This window comes from Lynx rufus, unplaced genomic scaffold, assembly GCF_022079265.1.
Source record: "Lynx rufus isolate CCGP_SWC_20201006 ecotype Redwood Valley unplaced genomic scaffold, mLynRuf1.p SCAF_3, whole genome shotgun sequence".
Taxonomy (NCBI): Eukaryota; Metazoa; Chordata; class Mammalia; order Carnivora; family Felidae; genus Lynx; species Lynx rufus.
Window position 1 is genome coordinate 67,304,927 of NW_025814845.1, and position 26,521 is coordinate 67,331,447.

At 34.9% G+C, this 26,521-nt stretch overlaps 1 protein-coding gene and 1 non-coding gene across 2 annotated transcripts in view; both read left to right on the forward strand.

Moving 5' to 3' along the window:
- The window catches only part of ARHGAP24 (Rho GTPase activating protein 24), a 512,790-nt gene that overhangs the window by 61,681 nt on the left and 424,588 nt on the right, over positions 1-26,521 (forward strand). The gene's annotated exons all lie outside the window — the stretch shown is intronic.
- On the forward strand, positions 20,658-20,760 carry LOC124521443 (U6 spliceosomal RNA). Its single transcript, XR_006964528.1, has one exon. It is a non-coding gene; the product is annotated as a U6 spliceosomal RNA (small nuclear RNA).

Genomic DNA, 26,521 nt, shown 5'->3' on the forward strand with positions numbered 1-26,521 from the left:
TATTTGAGTTTTTAAACACTTCTTTTTCACGTGTTTACCTTTGGCATTTGCAATTGCAGAAAACTTTCTTCAGGATTGTAATTAACTCTTGTTGTCACTAAGCATGTTATCACAAACTGTGAAACTCTCTGGCCATTGGTAGTCAGCATATCACTGAGGGAAAATATTTTAATTGTTGAACTTGTACCCATAGAGGTTTATTTACCTTTGGGTAATTGACAAGCCTGAAAATAGTCATTCAAAAGTATTCAAAGAAAGCATAGGTTGTGGTGTATACAAGTCACTTAATAACATCTCACTTGTATTTTGGTGTCAGAATTCTCTCTCACTGACATCTTCTTTCTAAAATTTTTTTTTTCAACGTTTATTTATTTTTGGGACAGAGAGAGACAGAGCATGAATGGGGGAGGGGCAGAGAGAGAGGGAGACACAGAATCGGAAACAGGCTCCAGGCTCTGAGCAGTCAGCACAGAGCCCGACGCGGGGCTCGAACTTGAGAACATGGCATACGTACCAGAAGTGTGTGGACTGATTCAGTTATTGGAAATATTCCAATTAAAAATTTTTTAGAGTGTAGTTGACATACAATGTTACAGTAGTTTCAGGTATACAACATGGTGATTCAAGTTCTTTGTATGTTATGCTGTGCTCACAAGTGTAGATACCATCTATCACCGTACAATGCTACTGCAATATCACTGACCATATTTCCTATGCTGTGCCTTTTATTCTGGTGACTTATCATTCCCATAACTGGAAGCTTGTATTTCCACTCCCCTTCACCCATTTGCCTATCTCCTACCCTCTCCCCTCTGGCAACCATGTTTGTTCTCTGTATTTATAGGTCTGATACTGTTTTTTCAGCAAATAATGTCTTATATCAGTCATCAAATAGTTTCTGAGCTTATAATGGAAAGTTGACTTTATTATATAGTGATGAAATATCAATATTATAGATATTGGTATTTCAGTTTAATTTGCATTATTAATGATTTTGGGGTCCTGATGGCTTTTGCAAAGAGTTTTGCTTCCACTTTCCCCATATTACTGTTAATGAATATTTAATCAGAACAATTGTTGAATTTGTGGATAATTAGAGGGATGTGTTAATGGTAAATACATCATGAAATATGAGAGTTTACCTACAAAATGAGAAAATATCTATCCCTGAATTAGATGTTGGCATAGTCTCTAAGACCTGAGCCAAAAATATTTGGTTTATCTGTGTATCAGAGCTACAAGCATAATGCAATATTTTTGTTAGGAATGCAAATACAGTGTTTTCCTGTATGTTTCATTTAGCAAATGTGGGAATTACTTTCCTTCTTTCCAAGTTTTTACTAGGGAAAAAATAAAGGATAACATGATAAGAATGTAAGCATAAGATAAATTTTTTCACTTATAATTTAATATGTATTAAGATAGCAAACCATTTTATCGCTTTATTTAAATCGTCTGTCTTACTTTCTCAAAGTATTCCCTTAACCAACGTTAAAACATTCTTTGAGAAAGTAAATAGCTATAATTTATAAAATAAATTAGAAAAACTACAATATTAAGAAGATAGGGTTTTAAAATTCTGTTGTAAATGGAAACTACAGTTGTTACTTTTGCTCCTTAGACTTTACCAACCTAAATGATCACCTGACCCCAGATATTTTCACCAAATTTAAATTGGTTAGGTGAAAGAAAAAGTCTTTGCAATTTTCAAATTTCAAGTAGTTTTCTACTGTATTCATTGTAAAGATTTATTGGAGTAGTATTATATTTCTAAAGGAGCTAGTCAGCCAGGTTTGTGATATGGAAAATAATGTTTTTTCATATAACCTTATTAAGATTAGCACAAACTTTCCTGGTTTTAAGCAACTCACTACATTATTTAAAAATCTACATCAAAATAATATAGTATTTAGAAAATTTGTTTTTTAAATACAAATTTGTGATGGCTTCTTGATATTCATATGTATCAATATTTATAAACAAACACAATCAAATGAAATTTCAAAAATTCAAATGTAATGGCATTTCAAATCAACTTAGAACAAGAAAGATACTTAGAAGCCCATTTTTTTAAGTTTTTAGTTTAATTACAGTTAAGTAACATACAGTGTTATATTAGTTTCAAGTGTATAATTATAGTGATACAACAGTTCCATACTTTACCCTGTGCTTATTCGTGATAAGTGCACTCCTTAGTCCCCATCACCTATTTAATCCATTCCCCTACCCACCTCCCTCCTGGTAACCATCTGATTGTTCTCTATAATTAAGAGTCAGTTTCTTGGTTTGCTTCTCTCTCTTCTTATTTTTTTTTCCCTTTGCTTGTTTGTTTTGTTTCTTAAACTCCACATATGAGTGAAATCATATGGTATTTGTTTTTCTCTTACTGATTTATTTTTCTTAGCATAATACTCTAGCTCCATCATGTTGTTGCTAATGGCAACATTTCATTCCTTTTTATGGCTGAATAATATTCCATTATATATTAAAATTGAATATATATATAATATATATACATATATATGTATATATATTCTATATAGATATAGATATAGATGAATAGATAAAGAAGCCATCTCTTCTTTATGCATTCATTAGTTGATGCACATTTGGGATGTTTCCATATCTTGGCTATTATGAATAATGCTCCTGTAAACATAGGAGTGCATACATCCCTTTGAAATAATGTTTTGATATTCTTTGGGCAAATACCCAGCAGTGTGACTGGGTAGTTCTTTTTTAACTTTTAGATGAAACTCCATACTATTTTGCACAGTGGATGCATCAGTTTGCATTCCCAGCAGCAGTGGAAGAGGGTTCCTTTTTTTCCATATCCACACCTATTGTTTCTTGTTGTGCTGATTTTAGCTCTTCTAAGGGTTGTGAAGTAATACCTCATTGTAGTTTTGATTTGCATTCCCCTGTTGATAAGTGATAATGAGCATCTATTCATGTGTCTGTTGGCCATCTGTATGTCTTCTTTGTGTCCATGTCTTCTATGAATTTTTTAATCAGATTATTTGGTTTTGGAGTGTTGAGTTTGATAATTTCTTTATGTATTTTGGATACTAACCCTTGATCAGATAAGTCATTTCCAAGTATCTTCTCCAATTTTGTAGGTTGGCTTTTAGTTTTGTTGATTATTTCCTTCACTGTGCAGAAGCTTTTTATTTTGATGTAGTCCCAATAGTTCATGTTTGCTTTTGTTTCCCTTGCCTCAGGAGACATATACAGAAAGAAGTTGCTACAGTTGATGTCAAAGAGGTTATTGCCTATCTTCTTCTCTAAGATTTTTACAGTCTCCTGGTTCACATTTAGGTCTTTCATCTGTTTTGAATTTATTTTTGTGTATGGCTTACAAAGTCATCCTGTTTCATTCTCTGCATGTTGCTTCAACATCATTTGTTGAAGAGACTTTTTCCCATTGGACATTCTTTCCTACTTTGTCATAGATTAGTTGACTGCATAGCTGTGAGTTTATTTCTGGATTTTCTATTCTGTTCTGTTGATCTATGTTTGTATTTTTGTGCCAAATAACATACTGTTTTGATCACTACATCTTTGTGGTATAATTTGAAGTCTGGAATTGTGATCTTCCAGCTTTGCTTTGCTTTTTCAAGATTATTTTGGTTATTCGGGGTCTTTTGTGATTTCATACAAATTTTAGTATTATTTGTTCTAGCTCTGCAAAAAATGCTGGTGGTATTTTTATAGGGATTACATTAAATGTGTAGATTGCTTTGGATAGTACAGACAGTTTAACAATATTTGTTCTTCCAATCCATGGACATAGAATGTTTTTCCATTTCCTTGTTTCATCTTCAGTTTCTTTCATCACTGTTTTATTGTTTTTAGTGTATAGATCTTTAAACTCTGGTTAAGTTTATTCCTAGGTATCTTACTGTTTTAGTGCAGTTGTAAATGGGATTGTTTCCTTAATTTCTCTTTCTGCTGCTTAATTATTGGTGTATAGAAATGCAATAGATTTCTGTACATTGATTGATTTTGTACCCTGTGAATATGTGTATCAGTTCTAGCAGTTTTTTGATGGAGTCTTTCAGGTTTTCTATATATAGTATTATGTCATCTGCAAATAGTGAAAGTTTTAATTCTTCTTTGCCGATTTGGATGCCTTGTATTTCTTTTTGCTGTCTGATTTTTGTGGCTAGGACTTCCAGTACTATGTTAAATAACAGTGATGACAGTGGATATACCTGTCTTGTTCCTGATGATAAAGGAAAAGCTCTCAGTTTTCCCTCCTTGAGGATGATATTAGCTGTGGGTTTTTCATAGATGGTCTTATTATGTTGAGGTATGTTCCCTACGAAACTGCTTTGTTTAGGGTTTTTATCATGAATTGGTGTTGTACTTTGTCAAATTCTTTTTCTGCATCGATTGAAATGATCATATGGTTCTTATCCTTTTTCTTATTAATGTGGTGTGTCACATTGATTGATTTGCAAATACTGAACCACCCGGGTAACCCAGGAATAAATCCCACTTGATCCTGGTGAATGATTTTTTTAAATGTATTTTCGGATTGAGTTTGGTAGTATTTAATTGAGAATTTTTGCATCCATGTTCATCTGGGATATTGGCTTGTGGTTCTCTTTTTTAGTGGAGTCTTTATCTGATTTTGATATCAGGGTAATGCTGGCCTCATAGAATGAATTTGGAAGTTTTCCTTCCTTTTCTATTTTTTGGAATAATTTGAAAGGTATAGGTATTAACTCTTCTTTAAATGTTTGGTAGAGGGCGCCTGGATGGCTCAGTCAATTAGGCGACTGACTTTTGGTTTCAGCTCAAGTCATGATCTCATGGTTCATGGGATCGAGCCCTGCATTGGGCTCTGCACTGACAGCGCGGAGCCTGCTTGGGATTCTCTGTCTTCCTCTCTCCTTGTCCCTCCCCCACCTCAAAATAAATAAATAAACCTTAAAAAAATCTTTGGTAGAATTCACCTGTGAAGCCACCCCAACCTGTACCTTTGTTTGTTTGGAGTTTTTTGATTACTGATTCAATTTATTTGCTGGTTATTTGCTGTTCAAGTTTCTATTTCCTCCTGTTTCAGTTTTGGGAGATTATGTTTCTAGGACTTTCTCTATTTCTTCCAGGTTGTGCAGTTTGTTGGCATATAATTTTTCATAGTATTCTCTTATGATTGTATTTCTGTCATGTTTGTCATTATTTCTCCTCTATCATTTGTGATTTTATTTATTTCTGTCCTTTCTCTTTTTTCTGATAAGTCTGACTAGAGGTTTATCAATTTTATTGTTTTTTTCTAAGAACCAACCCCTGGTTTCATTGATCTACTCTATTTCTGCTCTAATATTTATTATTTCCTTCCTTCTTCTGGTTTTAGGTTTCATTTTTCCCCCTAGCTCCTTTAGGTATAATGTTAGTTATTTGATATTTTTTTCTTGCTTCTTGATGTAGGCCTGATGTAGGCCTGTATTGCTATAGATGTCGCTATGAGAATGACTTTTGCTACATCCTAGAGGTTTTGGACTATTGTGTTTTCATTTTCATTTGTTTCCATGTACTTTTTAAATTTCTTTTTTGACTCCCTGGTTGATCCATTCATTGTTAATAGAATGTTATTTAACCTCCATGTAGTTGTGGTCTTTCCAGAGGTTTTCTTCTTGTTGACATCCAGTTTCATAGCATTGTGGTAAAAAAATATGCATGGTATGATTTTGATCTTCTTGAATTTGTTGAGGTTTATTTTGTGGGCTACTGTGTGATCTATTACGGAGAATTCCATGTGCACTTGAAAAGAATGTGTACTGGGTTCTTTTAGGATGGAATGTTCTGAATATGTTTCTTAAATCCATATTATCCGGTGTGTCACTCAAAACCATTGTTTCCTTGTTGATGTTCTGTCCATTGATGTAGGTGGGTGGTAAAGTCCCCTACCATTATTGTATTATTATTGATTAGTTCCTTTATGTTTGTTATTAACTGTTTTATATATGTGGGTGTCCTGTATTGTGTGAATAAATATTTACAATTATTACAACTTTTTGTTAGATTGTCCCCTTTATTATTATTCAGTGTCCTTATTTGTCTCTTGTTATAGTCTTTGTTTTAAAGTCTATTTTGTCTAATCCAGGTGTTGATACTCTGGCTTTCTTTTGATATTCATTTGCATGACAAATGTTTCGCCATCCTATAACTTTCGATCTGCAGGTGTTTTTAGGTCTAAAATTGGCAGCATATAATTGGGTCTTGTTTTTTTAACCATTCTGTCACCCTCTGTCTTTTGATTGGACCCTTTAGTCCATTTACATTCAAAGTAATTATTGATAGATATGTATTTATTGCCATTTTATTACTTGTTTTGTGGTTGTTGCCCAAGATTTTCTCTGATCCTTTCTTGTCTTTCTCCCTTTCATAGTTTGTTGATTTTCTTTAGTGATGTATTTGAAGTCCTTTTTCTTTATTCATTGCATATTTATTAGTGGTTTTGATATATGATTACCATCAGGTTTATATATAACTTTGAGACCCATTTTAATAATATTAATAATTCAGTGCAACCAACTATTATGAACACTTACTAAGAATATTCAGTTGGCTAATTTCGTCTCAGTAATCAGCAAAATAGATGAATAAAACACAATCCTTGCCTTGTAGATGATAACACTCTAGAAGTTATGATCAGCATATTTTTCTTTTTATAACAGTTTTATTTGGGTACAATTTACATACCCACTTTATACATACATAATTTACATAGTTTAATACACTTTTATGTGTACAGTTTGATGAGTTTGGCATATATATATGTATGTATATATATATATATACATACATATATATACATGCATATATATATATATATGAAATATTTTGAAGTAACTGTCACCCCATATAAAATATATAATATTCCTTTCACCCTAGAAATTTCCCTTGTGATTCTATGTAGTCACCTCTGGCTCCAAACAATGATTGTTCTGATTTTTTTTCCCACCATAGACTAATGTTGCCTATTCCAGAAATGTTTTATGAATGAAAACATATAGTAATTAGGAGACGATGCTCCAACTATATCACAATTCTGCATGTCTGTGAGCAGTGGTAATGACTGCTTTTGTTCCAGGACCATTTTTCCAAATATGTTTGTATAGTGAATAACCTTGGAAGGTAGAGGTAATGTCTTCCTCCTGGGAAAAGACCAGGTTTATTATTGTGCAGTGTGTTAAAGATAATGTATCCCTGTGGGGCAAACGTCAGGTAAGCTTGCTGCCCATTGTAATAGATTCAGATTCCCAAAGTTCCCACATTCCTCTCCTGTAACACAATTCACTGTGCAAGTGTGATACTCTGACTAATCGTATTGCTTTGAGTAATAAAGTCTTTTGTCTCTGACCCAGCAGTCTCATATCTTATGCCAGCAAACATGAAACTTATGAGCTTATTCACTGTATGAAATCTCAAATCTTTCCCAGTTCTTGACAACAGTATGTATTCTTTTGTGTCCGCTTTCTTTAGTTTAGCATAATGTTTTTAAACACTGTTCATGTTGTTTCACAAATTAATAATTAGTTTCTTGTATTGCCAAGTTGTACTAATTGCATGATTATATCAAATTGGTTTATGTTCCCTTGTTGATGGGAACATTTGGGTTGGCAACAGTCTGGAAGTCAAGATCAGCACATTTTCTAAGTAATAGTTATTATACCATGTAATTCAATAGAGATATTTATAAAATGCTATTATAGTACAGAAGAAGGAGTGATTAATTATGAAAAAGTAAGTTTCACAGATGAGTTAACATTTGAGGTGGAATTGAAGAATGAGTCTATTCTCTTCTTTAGAGTATAGAAGGCCTGGCTTAGTGCCCTATTTCAAAGAAATCAGTTTTATTCAAATTTCTAGTCTTGGGATTTTTATATATGTACTTCTATGAATAAGACATTTTTTCCCAAAAAGTTATATGCTCCATTTGAAAGTGAGAGAGGTGACTCTTCTGTTTTTAAGCATGCTCAGAACTTTATTTAACTCTTCCTTCAGGTCATCAGCATGATGAGTCACTAATGGCACTATAATGTTTTGAGGGGTTAGTGGGGTGCTGTCCACCCTCCTCCATACTTAATGAATTAATAGTAATTTAACTAATATGAGTTTCTGTATTCCCAATATTATGTAGATAGTAAGATTATCTTTAGGAAATGCTGCTATTTTTATAATTTACAAACTATAATCTAAGTAGGTGTACTAAATAGTTTGTGCTACAAACTAAATAAGTGTACTTATTTGGCAACTATAGTTTCAAAGGCTCTGAATGTGTGATCTTTCCCCCAAGCATAAAGCTGTCTTGCAGCCCCTCCTGTGTAGACATCCTCAAACAGTCCAACCCACACTCCAGTCTTCACCCTGTCAGTGGCTTACCACAGACAAGTCTTGCTTCAGCAGACTGTTGGTGAGAGAAAGCTTAGTTCTATACATTTTGACTAATTATAATTCTTGAATGTTTGTCTTTCATATTTTTTTCTTCAAATAAAATGGTCTCCCTTAGAAATATTTGCTTTGGGCTAACTGTATATCTAATATTAAGGGGCCTCTAAAAGAAACAAAACTTTTGGTATAATTTTATAATTTATTAAAGAGATAAAAGTAATATATGTGAAATAACTAAAAGCTAACGATGTTATTGACAATAAGTGCATTGAATTAATTGGTAATCGAAAGGCATACAGATAGTGGTTGAGTGTAGAATCTAAAACCAAACTGCCTGGTTTGAATTCTAGCTCTATTATTTACTAGCTGTGTGACCTTGCAAGAGTTATTTGACTGCTTTGGACCATCTGTAAAATGAATGATAATAACAGCATCTACCTCACATGGTAATTGTGAAGATTATGTGAGTCAAAATGTATATAGCATTTATGATATTGCCTGGTACACAGTAAGCAATATATGTGTTTGCTGTTGATGTTGATAATGATGACGATTTTGGTTGTAGTCAGTTCCAAGAAGAAAGAGGTAAGAATAAGCACTGTGTGTTTGGGTTAAATTTAGTACACAGGTTTTGGTGACTGCTTCACAGGGCATTTGTTGGGGGAGTAATGAACAATAAATTGGGAAAGTAAACTGAGTTAGATTATGGCAAATTGAAAATGAGCTAAGTTTAAACAGGGTGTGCTATGCAGCCAGCACCTGTTAAAGGTTCTGGACCATATAAAATACGTATTTGGAATTATCAGTTTGGCAGTGGCACTGAGAGAAGGGCCCTTAGAAGCATGAAATTGAAGTTTAGAATGAAGTCATCATCTACATGTGAGGCAAAGGGATGGTGATGAGAACCGAACAAAGCTAGTTAGGGCAGAGGGAATGGGGAGGATAGGGAAAAAATAATATTTTAGTAGGGGAGCAGGAAGAATATCATCACCTGTCGGTATAGCTAGGAAAGAGAAAACTATGAATGAATCTGAATTATTTAGCATTCTGTTAATGATAAAAATCATGATAGATGACCTTGAAGCATTATAAGAATGGCTTCTGGATCTCAAAGCAGCCTGAATTGTGTTTACAATATTTTTGATGGTAAGTGTGATTGTTTTTCCTAGTTAGTTGAAAATTGGCCATCTATTCATGTTATACAAGACAGCATTTTAAAAAAAAGCATGAATGGACTTCATATTTGATTAACTTGAATGTTACATTTCATAACCATATTGGGAAGCAGAATTTTCTACAGTCCTTAAATTTGTTTCATGATTTCTTTTTACTCTAAGATTGTAATTTAAGTTGTGCTAATACTTGAATTTTTATGCGACCCTTTATGTGATATTTTCATCTTATGTTTAAATTCTTGAAATCCTAAAGCAGCTCTATGAGAAGTAAATACGATTAGTGTATTTCCTCAAGGGTCTGTTAATTTTGTGTTAACATGTTTTTATAACAATGTTAATTTATGATATAATAAATATTTGAGTGCCTACTTTTGTTCTGTTTTCACTTTATTTGTTGTTTCATTTTTTAGAAATGCTAATAAGTAAAGGTAGTGGTCTATATAAGGTTATGGTGTTAAGTACTAAGCAATGTAGTTTAGTGAGGAAACAAAAGGAAAGAAAATCTTCACAATCCAGAGTAAAATAATACCTGTTCAAATATTTCTTAGGTTTATGGCTTGAACAAGCCACCTTTGCCTCTTGGATCATATATATAGCAGAGACATCAGCCGCATTTCTTAAAGATTGTTTACCAAGATTATATGAAATTATATGGATTACATGGAGTTTGTGAAAGTCTTATGTATAAATATTGACGATGATGATTATTATTTGCAAGATAATATGTTAAGAATATCAAAATATGATGGATTCCAATACTTACTGTTGCCATAACTCCTTGTCTTTTCTTTCTCTCAGACAATTCTATTGCCACTTAAAAGCATTCTTGCTTAACATCTGTTCACCTTTATTTTTTCTCTCAATCCCCCATTTTTCCCATGAAAGGTAAGCTTGGGATTTGCATGAGTAATTTTCCAGTGTCTAGGGAGGCCTAACTGAGCTAACCTCGTGACTACAGATGTCAGCACCTGGAGTGAGAGAATATGTGTTAGTCATGCTGTAATAAAACCCTTAGGAGTTATAACGTTGTGCTTTTCCAGCTAAAATGACACTGTGCTCTATGGTTTCATTTTTAAAGGCAAAATGGACCTTGTCACTTTCACTACTAATTTTCTCATCGTAAAGGACTAAGCACTGAGCCTGACTTTTTTCCCCTGGGTTGAGAATATCAATTGTGCTGCAGCATGGCTGGGCTTTATTTGCTGGCCTCTGCAAGGAAGGGAGAACCAGCAGCTTCTGAGCTCTTCCCCCCCGACTGCTTTCAAGCTGCTGAAAGGGAAAGAGCAGCAGATCAATGTGGCAAAAGCTTCATGTGGAAAGGTCTGCCAAGTATTAGAATGTTAAAAGTAAAAACTCAAAATGAAATATATGAGCATAATATTAATATAAGCATAAATAAGACTATGCATAATAACATTTATATATCTATCCATTCATATAGACATATCTATAGCAATAGATCTAGATATGTAGACATATGGATCTATATGTGTGTCTCCAGGTATTTGATTTTGCCCTAAAAAATGAATGGCATTTATTACTCAGATCACTCTTTCTTATGGAATTTTTGAAAGTATAGGTCTTCACTAGAGTTTTTTTTAATTTATTTTGAGAGAGAGTGTGTGAAAGAGAGAGAGCATGCGTGCTCTCAAGAGGGGGAGGAGCAGAGAGAGATGGGGGAAGAGAGAATCCCAAGCCAGTTCCATGTTCAGTGAGGAGGCTGACTATGGGGCTCAGGCTCACGAACTGAGAGATCATGACCTGAGCTGGAATCAAGAGTCAGAGACTGAACGAACCGAGCCACCAGCTAGAATTTATTTTTATGTAGTATTTAAGAAGCAGTTTAGAGTAGTGGTTAAGAACAATGTTTCTACAGCCACGTGCCTAGGTTCAAATGCATGTTTTTTAAAAATTTTTTTAAATGTTTTATTTATTTTTGAGACAGAGAGAGACAGAACATGAACAGGGGAGGGGCAGAGAGAGAGAGGGAGACACAGAATCCGAAGCAGGCTCCAGGCTCTGAGCTGTCAGCACAGAGCCTGATGCAGGGCTCAAACTCACAAACCGTGAGATCATGACCTAAGCCGAAGTTGGACGCTTAACCCACTGAGCCACCCAGGTGCCCCTGCATAGTTGTTTTTAAATAGCCACTTATCAGCGGTAGTACTGTAGGTATCTTCCAGTACCTTAGTTTTTCCATGTGTGAAGTAAAATTAATAACTATACTTACCTCCCAGAGTTGTGAGGATTAAATACATACATATATGTATATGTATACATATATCACTTAGAATAGTGAGCTGAGTATATGTAAACCTTATATATCATTTATTAAGCAAGTAAAACTCATATTTCTATCTAAAAGTAAAAAGAATGTCATATATAGAATTCAGTAGTAGTTAATGTTTTTTGTAGTCTTCTAAATTAAGGCATGGCATTTTCAAATAAAAAGATAGGATGGTAAATTAGCACAGCAATTCAATAAAGGGCCAGAAATAGAACAGGACTCCTAATCTATTTATTACCCTTTTATCTTTAGAAGTATTAACTGTAACTGAACTAGAAAAATTTTCCTACTAATCATGTCACTTCTAGAAGTACAATGTTATTAAAAGGCCATTTTGAAGAATCATGATATTTTAGAATTAGCAGAAACTTTAGATATCAAATTGTTCATTCAGTCTCTTGATCTTGGAGATCAGAGAACTGAGGCGAAGAAAATCAAATGACTTTCTCAAGGTCAGGTAACTAATTCCAAAGCCGTGTTTACTAACTTCTAGTATCACTATCCAGTGAATAATAGAATTTGCTTTTCTTTGGTGTCTTTTTTAGTAAGCGATATATGTTGTATATTTTTTTATTTTGATATACTTTAACACTTACAAAAAAGTTATAAGAACAGTACTAGGAACTCCTAGACACCCTTTACCCAGATTTACCAACTGTTTATGTTCTGTTTCATTTGTTTCATCATCCCATATATATGTCTGTCTGATTATGATTTTATTTTTGAGTTTTTTGAAAATAAATTGGAGATATCTTATCCCTTTATAAATACTGAGTATGCATTTCCTAAGAGCAACTGCAATTATCAATAACTGAAATGAGAGAATTTAACATTGATACAATAATCTAATCTAGTCAAGTTTATGTTTAAATTTTATCAATTTTCCCAGTAATACCCCCTTTCTTTAAAAAAATTTTTTTCGGGTGGCACCTGGGTGACTTAGTTGGGTAAGTATCCGACTGTGGCTCAGGTCATGATCTTGCAGTTCATGAGTTCAAGCCCTGTATTGGCCTGTCTGCTGTCGGCACAGAGCCCTCTTTAGATCCTCTGCCCTTTCTCTCTCTGCCCCTCCCCCACTTGCTCGCGCGCGCTCTCTCTCCCTCTCTCTCTCTCACAAAAATAAATAAACATTAATTTTGTTTTATTTTAATATAATTGACACACAATGTTACATTAGTTTCAGGTGTACAATATAGTGATTCAACTTCTCTATATGTTATGCTATGGTAAGTTACCATCTGTCATGATGCAACCCTATTATAGTACCATTGACTGTATTCTCTATGCTGTGCTTTTATTCCCCTGACTTATTCATTCCGTAACTAGAAGCCTGTATTTCCCATGCCCCTTCCCTTATTTTACCAATCCCTCTACTTCCCTCCCTCTGGCAACCATCAGTTTGTCCTTTGTATTTATAGGTCTGATTCTGCTTTCTGTTTATTTTTCTAATTAGATTCCACATATGATTGAAATCATCTGATATTTCTTTCTCAGTATGACTTATTTCACTTAGCATAATAATACCCTTTAGGTCTATCTATGTTGTTGCAAATGGCACAGTCTCATCCTTTTTTATGTCTGTGTAGAATTCATTGTATTTATATACCAGATCTTCCTTATCCCTTGTCTATTGATGAACACTTAGGTTTCTTCCATATCATGGCTATTGTAAATAATGCTACAATAAGCATACGGGTGCATGTATCTTTTCAAATTAGCGTTTTTGTTTTGTAAGTACCCAGTAGTGGAATTATTGGATCATGTGGTATTTTTATCTTTAATTCCACACTGTTTTTCACAGCGGCTGTACTAATTTACATCCCCACCGTGTATGAGGTTTCTTTTTCTCCACATCTTTGCCAATATTTGTAATTTCTTGCTTTTTTTATTTTAGCCATTCTGACAGGTATGAGGTGATTGCTCATTGTTGTTTTGATTTTCATTTCCCTGATTATTAGTGATGTTGAACATCTTTTCATGTTTCTGTTTACCATCTATATGTCTTCTTTGGAAAAATGTATATTCAGGTCGTGTGTTCTTTTTTTAATTCAATTGTTTTTTTTTTTTTTTTTGGTGTTGAGTTGTAGAAGTTCTTTATATATTTTGGACATTAACCCCTTATCAGATATATCATTTGCAAATATCTTCTTTCTATTCAGCAAGTTGCTTGTTTGTTTTGTTCATGATTTCTTTTGCTATGCAAAAGCTTTTTATTTTGGTATAGTCCCAATGGTTTATTTTTGCTTTTGTTTCTCTTGCCTTAGGAGACATCTAAAAAAATGTTGCTAGGCCCAATGTCAGAGAAATTACTGCCTGTGTCCTCTTCTTGGATTTTTATGGTTTCAAGCCTCAAATTTAGGTCTTCAATCCATTTTGCATTTACTTTTGTGTATGGGGTTAGAAAGGGGTCCAGTTTCATTTTTTTACATGTAGCTGTCCAGTTTTCCCAGCACCATTTATTGAAGAGACAGTCTTTTCTCATTGTATATTTTTGCCTTCTTTGTTATAGATTAATTGACCATGTAAGCTTGGGTTTATTTATGGACGCTCTATTCTGTTCCGTTGATCTACATGTCTATTCTTGTGCTAGTATCCTACTGTTTTGATTACTACAACTTTTTAGTATATCTTGAAATCTGTAATTTCGTTATCTCAAGCTTTGTTTTTCTCTCTCAAGATTGCTTTGACTATTCGTTTTTCTGTGTGGTTCCATAGAAATTATAGTATTATTTTTTTCTAGTTCTGTGAAGGTTACTGTTGGTACTTTGATATAGATTGCATTGAATCTGTAGATTACTTTGGGTAGTATGGACATTTTAACAATATTAATTATTCCAATCCATGGGCATGGAGTATCTTTCATTTGTTTGTGTCATCTTCAATTTCTTTCATCACTCTTTTCTAGTTTTCAGAGTACAAATATTTCACCTCCTTGATTAAGTTTATTTTTAGGGGTTTTTTTTGGTTCAATTGTAAATGGAACAGCTTTCTTAATTTCTCTTTCTGCTGTTTCATTGGTATATGGAAACAGTATTGATTTCTAGGTATTAGTTGTATATCCTGAAACTTTACTGAATTAATTTATTTATCCTAGTAGGTTTTTGGTGGAGTCTTCAGGATTCTCTATTTATAATATCATGTCAACTGCAAATAGTGACAGCTTAACTTCTTTTTTTACCAATATGGATGCCTCTTATTTCTTTTTCCTGTCTCATTGTTGTGACCAGGACTTCCAATACTACGTTGAATAAAAGTGTGTAATGCCCCATTTCTTTCTCTATTTTTTTCCAAGATCCAAGCCAGGGTCAAGCCTTGTGTTTAGTTGTCAGTCATGTCTCTTTAATGTATTTTCATTTGGAGCAATCTCTTACCTTTTTCTTTTGGCTTACCTTGATATTTTTGAAGAATACAGACTAGTTATTTTGTATAATGTCTCCCAGTTTGAGTTTGTGGAATGTTTCCTCATGATTAGTTTGAGGTGATGCATTTTTGGTGGAACTACCACAAAAGTGATAGATAATGTGTCCTTCTCTGAGCATCACATCAGGAGGTGGAGTGATGTTAGCTTATTCTAACACTGATGGTGTAAACTTTGATCACATTGGGTCTTCCAGGTTTCTCTGCAGAAAAGTTTCTATTTTACCCTTTCTAAATAATAGTTAATTTGTGGGAGATACTTTGAGATTATAGAAATATCTTTCCCCCACCAAATTTTTACCCATTAATTTTTATATCCATTGATAATTTGTAACTTTATTATTGTTTCCGTATTTATTAATTGACATTCTACTAGAAAACAGAGACTTCTCACTTCTTCAATTTGTGTATTTGTTTAGTTGCTTATCTATCTATCTATCATATCAATAGAACTCATGTATTCTTGCTTTATTCTACAGGTATCATCTATTACTATCATTGATTATTCAGACACTTAAATTGTCCTATATTGGGCCAGTGAGAACCATTTTATTTTTTTTTTTTTAATTTTTTTTTCAACGTTTATTTATTTTTGGGACAGAGAGAGACAGAGCATGAACGGGGGAGGGGCAGAGAGAGAGGGAGACACAGAATCGGAAACAGGCTCCAGGCTCCGAGCCATCAGCCCAGAGCCTGACGCGGGGCTCGAACTCACGGACCGCGAGATCGTGACCTGGCTGAAGTCGGACGCTTAACCGACTGCGCCACCCAGGCGCCCCAGTGAGAACCATTTTAAACTGGCTTCTGTGTTCTTTTGCTATTTTCCCATCATACTTGAGTATTTTCTTACTTTCTGGTACATGTTATTCTAGGATCATCTTGTTCTTTTTTTGACCAAGCTGTGGAATAACCTTTTTATCCAAGTAGCCATGATTACATTTCATAGTAAATGACATTTAAAAGTCAAGATCTAGACACAAGATGTACTCATTCATTGCCACTGATGTATCATTACTTCTAGGCCCTCTCAGTGAACAGCAGTGAATATATTTCTACAGTTATTTCTATATCTATGCATCTATCTACTAAAAACCATGATATGTTGTTCAAAGGGTACAGAAGTGCAGTTATATAGGATGAATAAGTCTAGAGATTTAATGTATAGCATGATGACTATAGTTAATAATACTTTATTGAATACTAGAGATTTGCTAAGAGTAGATTTCAGATGCTCTCATCATACACAGAAAATGATAACTGTGAGGAGATGATATGGTAATAGTTTGACTGTGGTCATCATTTCACCATGTATAGGTATACAAATCATCTTATTGAACACCTTAAATATATACAATTTTTATTAAAAATAAAATAAAAACTATTAAGTCCATACTCATATCTATAATTCTGACTTCAAACCATTGGATACACTCTTTCTTCCCATTTCCATATTTGTAACTTTCTCTTCCAACAGTGAGAAACCTGGCTTCCCATGAGGTTCAACATATATATTTATTTGCTCAACTTGGAATACACAAAAAGTAATTTCATAATTGCTAACCTAAACCACAGCAGAAAGGAAATCTACTAACTAGAATTCAATATTTTTCAGTTTTTCTGAGTAAAATTTATTAGAAAAATATAATTTGTTCACAAATCTCAAGTGTATAGTTCATGAGTTTAGATAAATGTCTACATCCATGTAATTCATGTCCTATCAAGATATAAGACATTTTCATTACCTTAGAAAGTCCCCTGTGCCCTTTCCCAGTCAATATCTGCCCCCTCAAGAGTAGCCATTTTTTTCTGATTTCTATCACCACAGACCCTTTTGGTATATTCTAAAACTTCTCCTGAATGGAATCATGATGTGTATATTCTTGTATCGGGCTTCTTTTATTCATTATAATGGCTATGGAATTCATCTATGTTGATATGTTGTAAAACCTTGGTTTGTGAGCATAACTTGTTACATGCTTATGATCCAAAGCACTTGTATGTCAAAGTGAATTTCAAGAACCATTGGTTCAGTTGTGATCATGTGATGTTCAACATCACGTACTACTTGTATTGTAAGACATCACTCATTTATCAAGTTAAAGTTTATTAAAAAGTGTGTGTGTTGGGGGGGTACCTGGGTGGTTCAGTTGGTGAATGTCTTATGTCAGCTCAGGTCTTGATTTCGCAGTTCATGAGTTCGAGCCCTGCATCAGGCTCTGTGCTGACAGCTTAGAGCCTGGAGCCTGCTTCAGATTCTGTCTCTCTCTGCCTTTCGTCTGTGCTCTGTCTCTCTTTCTCAAAAATAAATATTAAAAAATAAATAAAATAAAATAAGATTTATTAGAAATGTTTGCTCATCTTGCCCAATATTCACAAAACAATTTACTTGCAATCCAAGGTTTTACTGTATATGTACAGTTTGATTCTTGCTATTGCTAAAGAGTAGTTATAACTGGTTATGCCACAGTTTGTTCATCCACTCACTTGTTGATGAGCATCATTTGGGTTATATCTATTTGGGGCAAATATAAATAAAACTTCTATGAACATTTTTGTACAGATATTTTTGTGAACATATGAATTCCATTTCTCTTGGTTAAACATCTACAATTGCAACTGCTTATCATAGGTAGGATTATGTTTAATTTTGTGAGAAATTGCCAAACCTTTTATCAAAGTGGTTTTCCATTTATATTTTCAACAGCAATGTATGAAAATTCCAGTTGCTCGATATCCTCACCAACATTTGGTGGTGTTCAGTCTGTTTTTAACTTTGGCCACTTAACTATTCATGTAATGGTATCTCATTGTGATTTTAATATAGATTTCTCTGATTTCTAATGGTGCTGGGACTTTTCCATGACACTTTTGCACATTTGTATATCTTCTTTTGTGAAGTGTCTATTTAATTTTTTCCCATTTCTTAACTTTTGGTGTTTTTACTATTGAGTCGTAGGAACCCTTTGTATACTATAGATATAGGTGTTTCAGGACAGACCTATGTTTTGCAAGTATTTCTTGACTGTCTAAATTGCCTATTCATTTTCTTAATTATATCTTTTGATGAGCAGATGTTTTTTTCTTTTAATAAAATCAAAATTATAAATTGTTATGGTTATTGTTTTCTGTATCCTTCTTAAAAATCACTTTCTTTCCCCAGGTTGTGAATTTATTCTATGTTTTCTTCTCGAAGTTTTGCTTTTAAATTTAGGTCTAATATTCATCTTGAGTTAATTTTTGTGTATGATACAAGGTAGGGGAATCTCTATGTGTTATAAACCTAGATTTTTTATTATTTTAAAGAGAATTTTCCCAGAAGTATTTTCATTACGTATTTTTCCTTGGTTTCTAGGTGGCAAGTGAGTAAATCCAACTCAAACTAGATTGAGTAAACAAGAATTTGTTTGCTCACTTTGCTGGGAAGAGTAAGACATATCTCATAGAACCAAAGGCAGATACACAAAGGCCAGGACCTCAAGAAATAGAACTAGGATGGGTATTCTGGGACTCTTTCAATTTGCTCACATCTGCTTGTCTCTGCACAGCATCATTTTGAAGACAGCTTTTCTTTACAGGGCAGGGGAGATGAACGCTGTTAGCCTCGCATGCTCATCCTTCCAGTTTCTCTATAACTGTCCTGAGGAAGGACTCCATTTGGCACTGCTTCAGTCACGTGCCCACTCCCTGGGCTGCTCACTGTTTTTTGAGAGCTTAGGAAGTCTGTATAATCATATCCAGGCACATCCGGTGGCAGTGGGATGGTACTACAAACTGAAACAACATGGCATGAGGGAGAGACATTTCCCCAAAGATAGGCTTCAGGATGTTCCAAATAACATATGTCCTGCCATGCTTCCTATTTTTTTTAATATATGAAATTTATTGTCAAATTAGTTTCCATACAACACCCAGTGCTCATACCAAAAGATGCCCTCTTCAATGCCCATCACCTCCTCTCCCCTCCCTCCCACCCCCATAAACCAACCCTCAGTTTGTTCTCAGTTTTTAAGAGTCTCTTATGCTTTGGCCCTCTCTCCCACTCTAACCTCTTTTTTTTTTTTTTTTTTTTTTTTGCCGATCCACACCAGCTTCCTAATTTTTTTAAATGGCTTTTTATGTTTAGGATTTAGTTATTTTCACTGAACTGCTAATTACAATATTCAGGTGTGGTAAAGCTAAGTTTCAAACTAGAGTGTAAATTAATTAGATATTTTGAAGAACTAAAATGTGTTCAGATTATATGAGAATAATGATACCTCATCCAAGATCAAAGTTTAACACATCAAAGTCCATCATAATGTGAATGAGTCTGGATTAAGTAGAAGAGCAGTGAGCTTTTTTTTTCATGGTGACATCCGTCCACTTTCTTCAAATTCTAATGAAAAAATTGTATTGTCAGTACTTCAGTGTAATAAACCATTGGGAGAGCAACTGTGGTTCAGTGATTAGGACAAGATTTATATACTCAGAGTACCTAGTAATTTTCCAGAGCTTATAAAGCAAGGCTGATGATGTTCACCCCACAGGATTAATTGACAAAGAAGAAACAGTCCTGATTGGAAATCATTAAGTACCGCAAGGCTTGCACTTGAAGAAAACCTGAGACTTCCTTGTAGACAAATGACTATCTCAGCCAAAGTTACCTACTTGTTAAAGTATTTTCTTTGAAGTGTGGTTGAATAAAAAGCTGGCGCCTTAGATACCCTTGAAATGATAATATAATCGACAACATATCTGATTTTTTGGGGTTGGACTCACTACAGAAAGGAATCTGACATTAAAAGTAGTATTTTATACAAGCTTTTATCTAAGCTTAAAAAGGTGACCATCAGGGGACAGAGATGGAGGAGCTTTATAAATGATAAATCCTGAAGTTATTTCCCGATTGTGGAGAGGACCCAGCTGAGAAAGTACCCTCCCCGCACCCCTGCCCCTAAGCCTGACTATCTTGCTCAACATTCCACTTGCTTTGGCCTGGCTCTTCCCATTCTTCCCACTGTGTACAAAAGCCCTCCTTCATTGCTGCCATTGTTCCCGCATTACTTTTCAGAGTTAGGTCTGGACAACCTCTTTGTTCCTTTGAGACAGCTTTCCAAAACAAAGTTTTACTAATGAGCTATGAGCGAGGGAGGGAAAGGAATCACAAAAGCTTAAAAATTGAGATGTTTATAAAAGAAGCTTTCTGATCCTATTTTTAAAGGTCTAGTCATATATTGGAATAATTAATATAAAATAGGAACATCCACTTCTATTACCTTTTCCCTACTTAAGATCTGTTTTCTTCATTCTTTGTGGCCATATGATACAATAGTTGCTGTGTTAGAGCTCTCTGTGAGCTATTAGGTCTTTCCATTAAAAAATGTTGATTTCTATGTTTGCTTCAGGAGTACATATACTAATATTGGGGCAATACAGAGAAGATAACATAGTCTCTGTGCGAAGATAGACATACAAATTTGTGACATGTTCCATGTTTTTATGTAATGTACAGCATGGTGACCATAGTTCATAATACTGCATTGCATATTTAAAAATAGCTAGGAGTTTGGATTCTGATAGTTCTCATCAAAAAAGAAACACATTTTTTGTAACTGTGCATGGTGATGGATGTTAACTGGACTTGCTGTGGTGATTATTTTGGAGTATATATGAATATTGAATCATTACATTGTACACCTAAGACTAATATAACGTTATGTCAATTATACCTCAATTGAAAAAAAAAGAAGGTAGAAGAAGTTGGCTTTCTCTTCTTTTCCCATTTCAAATGTCATTCTCTGTTGGCTCAGTCGGTTGGGTGTCTGACTTTGGCTCAGGTCATGATCTCACAGTTCATGAGTTCAAGCCCCGCCCACATTGGGCTCTGGGCTGACAGCTCTCAGCCTGGAGTCTGCTTTGGATTCTGTGTCTCTGTCTCTCTCTGCCCCTCCCCCTGCTACTGCTCCCTTTCTTAAAAATAGATAAACATTAAAAAAAAATTTCAAATGTCATTCTCTCTTATAAAGCACCTGAATTTCTATTTTATGTTAGAGGGATACCTTCAGTTCTTGGTTTGTTTATAGAATTGAAGTAATAAAGATACCCCTTCTCCCTTTCATGAATGATTGATTGGTTGTGACTGTCCACAGGTTTGTATTGAGAAGGCCTCTGGGGGTGATTGTAGGTTCCATAGGGAAGAGCACTGGGATTAGTTAATAATGTCTTCCATGAGCTTGAAGAGTGGCAAGATAGTTGCCATGTATCTGTCATTTCTCTCTTAATCCCATTGATGATAAAATATTTGTTTTGATTTGATTTTTGTTTCTACTCAGGTTATCAACATTGGGAATTCCGATGATTTTCTTCTTCATTCATCCCTCAAATAGTGATGTGGTGGTGGGGAACACATCTAAGTATATACAAAAATACTTTAATCCCTATCTAATTTAAAACCTCCTTAAGAGTGAGCAGATTCTCTCTATGGAGTATGAAACATTAGACATACAATGAAAAGAAAAGAAATACTTAAAATGTTTTTTTAATGGTTCATCCTATTAAATCATTTTGGTTTCTTACCAAATGAATATGGAAATATTGAAGCTTAAAATATAAAATGTGGATGGATATTTCTGTTGCATCCCAATATGTACATAATTTTCTATTCTCTGATGTTTTGGACAATTTAATTTCAAATGAATCAAGGAAAAATATGTTTAGTGTTTCCTCAGGAAAATAACTGCACATGTACAAAATTATTACTATTAAAGTTCCCTCAGGTATGCTCTTCCAGTGAATGTTTAAAAATGTTTTTAACGTTGACTCATTTTTTAGAAACAGAACACAAGTGGGGGAGGGGCAAAGAGAGAGGGAGACACAGAATCTGAAGCAGGCTCCAGGCTCCAAGGTGTCAGCATGGAGCCTGACACAGGGCTCGAACTCATGAAGTGTGAGATTATGACCTGAGCCAAAGTCAGATGCCCAACTGACTGAGCCCCCCAGGCGCCCCCCAGTAACTGTTTTAAACTTCATGTTCATAACTGTCGTACTTTATTAAATTTCTCTGTCTTCTATACACATAAACTCATGAATCTGAAGAAGCAATGTTTCTTTATTTTAACTCAAGTTATGATTAAGGGTAGCATCCAGTGATACAAATGAAAGTTTTCTTTGCTCAATAGCTTCTGAAGTTCAGTTTAGCTTTAAGCTACTAAAAGCTTAAAGGGTTAGATTTAGATGGAAGAATTTGGACTGAAGTCTTTGTACTGGTGTTTAGTAAACATGAAATGTTTTAGGATTTTTGCACTGTACTCTGGGGAACCTTGAGGTCTCTGGGGCCCATTCTAGTACTCTCCAAAGACGGATGTTTTTGTCCATTTATATTTATTTATTTACATTTATTTAATTTACATTTATTTATTTATTTATTTACATTTATTTATTTACATTTATTTATTTATTTACATTTATTTAATACACCTTTGAGTACTCAGTATATGCAGTTAGTCTGGGGGTTTCAGGGAGCCCATATCTACAATGGGTTACAGTGTAAAAGACTGAAAAGTAGTAAGCATATGTGAGAAAGGTTGTTCCCAGTGATATTGGAACCCATGGAAAGGGAATGTCCAGATTGGGGATGGTAGTGTCTGCAGGGAAGCCTTTGTAGAGGACTGAAGGATGGATAAAGGTTAGCCATGAAGTCCAGGCAGTGAGGACAACCATTTGTGAAGACTCAAGACTGTTTGAAGAAATTGCTTCCTAAGAACAGATTTAGGTTCCTGGAATTTATCTTGGAGCTAAAACTATCTACACTAGATCCCCTGCATTCTTGGGTTTAGTGTGCCAATTCCCTTATAGGCACCACAGTTTGATTCATTCTTCAAGTGAAGAGGTGGTGTGGTGAAGAGTGAGGGGCAGAGAGTAAACTATTTTTCCCTCACTAGTTCCCTTTCATTCGTGGTTACCTCACTTACCTCACAACAAGCTGCTAAGATTTAATTCTTTAAAGTTTTCCTTATACATATAATTTACATTTTACATATATACATTGTGTTTTTAAAAATTTGTTAATGTTTATTTATTTTTGAGAGAGAGAGAGAGAGGGAGAGAGAGAGGGAGAGAGAGAGAGCATGAGTATGGGGAGGGGCAGAGAGAGAGGGAGACACAGAACTGGAAGCAGGCTCCAGGCTCTAAGCTGTCAGCATAGAGTCCAATGCGGGGTTCGAACTCACAAACCGTGAGATCATGACCTGAGCCAAAGTCAGAGGCTTAACTGACTGAGCCACACAGGTACCCCTACACTGTCTTTTTTAAAAAGTTTATTTGTTTATTTTGAAAGAGAGAGAGAGAGAGAGAGACAGAGAGAGACAGAGAGAGAGAGAATCCCAAGTAGGCTCTGTGTTGTCAGTGTAGAGGCCAACAGAGGGCTTGAATTCATGAACCAAACCGTGAGATCATGACCTGAGCCAAAATCAAGATTAGAAGCTTAACCGAATGAGCCACCCAGGTGCTCCTAAATGTACACTGTCTTAATCTGCCCTGGCCAACATAATAAAGTACCATTGATTGGGTGGCTTAAACAACAGAAATTTATTTTCTCACAGTTCTGGAGTCTGGAAGTTTGAGATTAAGGTGCCAGCATGGTCAGGCTCTGGTAAGAATCTCTTCCTGGTTTGCTGAAGACTACTTTTTCACTACACGCTTATATGGTCTTTCGCTGGTGTCTGCTCAGAGAGAGAAAAAGACAGAGACAGAGAGAGACAGAGAGAGAGAGAGAAATGCCAAGTCTGAAATTATTTAAATATTTAGAATATTAAAAAGAGTTTTAAGTTTTAAATCAGGTAGATAATTACAGTTATTGAAGAAATATTCTGGGAAATAATAAAAACAGAAATAAATTGATAACCTCATAGGTTGTGGCATATACCATGATCAAGTTTTTTAGTGAACATCCTATGTCAGAGCTTTTTTATTTTCTTTGCTTCATCGAAGTTAGGTCTGCAGGAATATGTTTACATGTCTTCTAGTGGCATAGAATTTAATATTTTAAAAATGAGAGAAAAATGTCGGTAAATATTTTACCTTTTTTGATTTTCTTCTCTAGAGACAACACACAACAATGTATATATATAGCCACACACACACACACACACACACACACACACACATATATGGATATGCATGCACTTATGTATGCACATATGCTATTTCATTCTGTGTGTATATCCTTGTCGTGTGAGCCATTACCTATAGAATGGCCGTATGCTAGCATTTAGATATACAGCCCAATAAAATGTACTACCTCTTGACAAACCAGCATGTTAGCAACAGCTACAAAGCAGCTTTAAAAAAATAAAGTTTAGAATTTAGATAAATATTGGCTATCTGTGGTTATATATGGTATATAGTGCAATCACATTCATTTTGCAAAGGAGTCAGGTTCTAATGTCAACCCCAAAAAGGACAGTTTGATGTGAACGAAATTACCCTTGAAAGTTGCATAAATCTCTCACAAATTGCAGCATTTTCCCAAATCTGCCAGTTTTATTTCTGTTTTCTCCCCTAGCAATAGAACAAATCATTGTTCTTTGATTGAACAACTGGAGTAGCTGTTTGCGTTGAGGCACCATGTGGTGTGAAATCGTGTGTACTCTGAAACTCTGGGATCGCATTTGCACAGTGAAATACTTGCCGCCACTGGGGGCCAAGGGCACCGACCCTGGCCACAAGAATGCCCCTCCCACTTTGACCTGGGAGCATGTGTTCATTGAATGTGATGGAGGCTGTGTCATGGAATGTCATGCTACTGAAGTTGTTCTCTCTCCCTTCCCTTTCTCTCTAGCTCCCTCCTTTGTCATTCTCTTGTGTTTGCTGAATATGTATAGTCATGTAGGTAAATTCACACACACTGCAACTTTATAGCATATGGCATATTATACACATCTTTGTTTATGTGCTTATTTATATTTTTTCTGTTACATGAAGTCACATATATGCATACTTACGTGTGTGGCTGTTGACTTCTGGAAAAGTCTGTTAGGAGTGTGAATTTCATCTCTGATTGCACCATGTAATACTGTTGGGTTCCTAACCCATGTGATTGCAAAAATGATACACAAACCAGTTTCCACTCCTGGAAAATAATTCAAAGCTACTGTTCCATCATCACATGATGGGAACTTTCTAAGCTCCATCATGGTATAGTAGTCATCACTAAGGCTTTTTCCTAAGATTGATATGAAAATATCAGTTAAATTCTCAATTCTGTTTTTTGGTTTGAATAACCATTTATTTATCGTATTGTTGTGTTGTCATTTTTATATTGGTTTGCTAAACGCTGAAGTTGATAGTTCTATTTTGTAATCTCCTGTACTACCCAACTACTGTGTCCTGACCACAGTGAAAGCACTTTCCCAGTGGAAATTCAGTTAAATCATTCTCTGAGAATTTAAGTAAACTGTATTTTTCTTCATGCTAAACCACAATTGATGACATGTATTTCCTGCCAAGGCTAAAAAGTGTAAATTTTGAATGTTATATTTCTTCATGAAGGGCAGTTTCAAGTTCATTTTAGTTTGATGATTTTGACATTGTGTTTAAGTACAATTTTCATGCTAATTGAAGTCCTTTATGTCAATGGAAAAAAGTCACAGTGTACAGTCTTAAAGTATACAATCTTCTGTAAGGCATTACATGTAATTAAAAAACCCCAAAGTATTATTTGTAAGAATTCTATTGTGGTTGTCACATAGCTTATTCATTGATTCAACAATTGTTTCCTGGATACCAAATAAGCACTCTTAAAAGCACTGGGTGTATTGTAGTGAGGAAAAGCAAGTCCTTGACCTTGTGAAGCTTATGGTCTCCTGGAAGGATGACCGGCAATAAACACCTAAAGAAATAACAACCTAGTTAAGTTTCAGGAAGATGAAGGTCAGAGTTCAGTGGTAGAGAATAACAACAGGAGAACTGATGCCCTGGATGATTACTGTTTGTTGAAAAGGGTAAATTTTTAAAGCTGAGACTTAAAAGAATGAGAAGGGGTCGGGCATGTAAAGAGCATTGGGGCAGAGTAGCATAGGCAGAGATCAGCAAGTATCAAGACTCAAGGCATAAAAGGGCTTGGGTATTTCCAGAACTTGTGCGGTTGCTTCCATCAGAGCTTGTGTGTGTGTGTGTGTGTGTGTGTGTGTGTGTGTGTGTGCGCGCGCACGCGCACACGCGCGTGTGAATTGGAGTGGCAGAAATGAGGAGGAGGTGGCAT